Consider the following 2,243-nt stretch of genomic DNA (forward strand, 5'->3'; position numbering starts at 1 on the left):
TGCAGGCAGATTCTTTACCATCTCAGCCATCGGAGATGCCCCAAATAAAGCCAATAAGATCTTTTAAATTTACTCATGCGCCACAACTACTGAGCCTGTGCTCCAGAGCCCAGGAGGTGCAACTCCTGAGTCCACTGACCCTAGAGCCATGCTCTGCAACGAGAGAAGCCACCGCAGTGAGAAGCCCGCACCCCACAACTGGAGAGCAGGCCCCACTCGCTGAAACTCGGGAAAAGCCAGCGCACAGGAACGAAGGCCCAGCACGATCAAAAATAAATAAATACAATTATAAAATTACTTGGCAGACTAAAAAAAAAATATATCTTACTGCCCTCTGAAGGAAGCAACCTTATAAACACTTAACTGTTGAATTCCTAGCCACCAGAACTTTGAGAAAATAAATGTCTATGGTTGAAGCCACCCAGTTTGTGGACCTCTGTTGTGTCAGCCTGACCTGACTTAATAAACTGGCTGTACTGTAGGCATCCAGCGCACTGCGTTTTTGCACAGTCACAGAAGCTATAATACCTAATGGTACCATTTTATCTGTAAAGCATTTATGATTAGAGATGTTTCTTTGAAATTACGGTTACCAGGAAGGAAGGGTAGTGGGGGAAGGATTGTTAGAGAGCTTGAGATTGACATGAGCCTCTGCTATATTTTCATGTAATATAAATTGCAAGTAACAAGGCTCCCAATAACATGATTTTTTAAACAACTTTTTAAAATTTATGGCTGTGCGGGGTCTTCATTGCCGCAGGAGCTTTTCTCTAGTGTGGCGAGCAGAGGCTACTCTTATTGTGGTGTGAGGGCGTCTCACTGTGGTGCCTTCTCTTGTGCGGAGCTCTAGGGTGCCTGGGCTTCGAGAGTTGCGGTGCACAGGCTTAGTTGCTCCATGGTATGTGGGATCTTCCAGGACCAGGGATCAAACCCATGACTTTTGCATGGAGCCACCAGGGAAGCCCTAACATGATTTTTTTTTTTTTTAAGTGACATGGTAGTAGAAAGTGAGCTCCTGTAAACTCCTGCCTCAGTATTACCTGGGAAAGCCCTTCCCCTACCCTCTGAAGTAACTCAGCTTCCTTGGGTGAATCTTGTGGCCATTAAAATCGAAGAACCACTGATCTAGGCTGCGCGTCAGTAGAGATACAGATATCAACCCAAGCGTGCACACAGAGCAGATCAGCTGCATCAGAAACAATGACTTCTTTCTTCCAGATCCATTCTGCTCATGCAATAACACCTTCTGAGAGCATTCGCTTATCACAGCAAAGAATGTCTCCTCCAGGCTCTTGGCTGTCATTCCCCTGACCTGCCACCGGTGTGGTATCCCATCAGGCACTTGTCATCGACTGACGCGCAGTGGAGCAGAAGCTTCATAGGACAGGCTGAGAAGAGGAAGAATCAGAAACAAACCAGGACACAGCTTTTCTAGAAAATGCTCTCCAATACAACCAACTCTGTGAGATAGGACTTCAGGGCAAGCACGGCAGCGGAGGGAGGCGAAGCCTGGCAGGTCAGGTCTGAGACTGGGATGTCATGATGATGGGGGGAAAAAGATGGTTGATCCAGGATCAGTTTCTTTGACGTGTATTTCCCTCCATGTGTGCTGTAGAACACTACTTCTGCCCAGTGCCCCAGGAACATAGGGTCCCGTGGTGAAAACCCTTTTTTAGATATTCTAAATCATTTTTATCTATTAAAAAAAAAATAATTACAGGCTCTCTGGTTTTTGTCTCTCTTGTGCTCTGAGACGTGGGCCCTGGTCCACGGGCTGACCCGAAGGACGGTGTCCACGGCTGACACTCACCTGGCTCTCTGACCTTGACCCTTGCTGTAAGAACCAAAGGGTGCCTTGCTTGTCTTCCTGAGGCGCTTCAGCCCCTCCTGCAAACAGATTTCCTGTGGGCTCTCTTGTCCTTTAGAAATACTCTTCTTTATCTGAATCACCGTTCCGGTTCCAGCCATTCCCAAAAGAACCGGCTATTCCCAATGTATGAGAAAGTAAATTCTGAAAGTAAGTTGGTACACCAGTCATTTAGAATTTGGGCCTCACCTCCCAGAGCTACAAACTGATACATAATGGCAAAGTTCCCAGGCCAGCCCACAAAAGCCTAACTTTTCCAAAATGAAACATTGGTGGGTGGTATAGTGGTGAGCATAGCCGCTGCTTCTGCTGCTAAGTCACTTCAGTTGTGTCCGACTCTGTGCGACCCCATAGACGGCAGCCCACGAGGCCCCCG

The sequence above is a fragment of the Bubalus kerabau genome, chromosome 2 (genome assembly GCF_029407905.1).
Source record: "Bubalus kerabau isolate K-KA32 ecotype Philippines breed swamp buffalo chromosome 2, PCC_UOA_SB_1v2, whole genome shotgun sequence".
In the NCBI taxonomy this organism is placed as follows: Eukaryota; Metazoa; Chordata; class Mammalia; order Artiodactyla; family Bovidae; genus Bubalus; species Bubalus kerabau.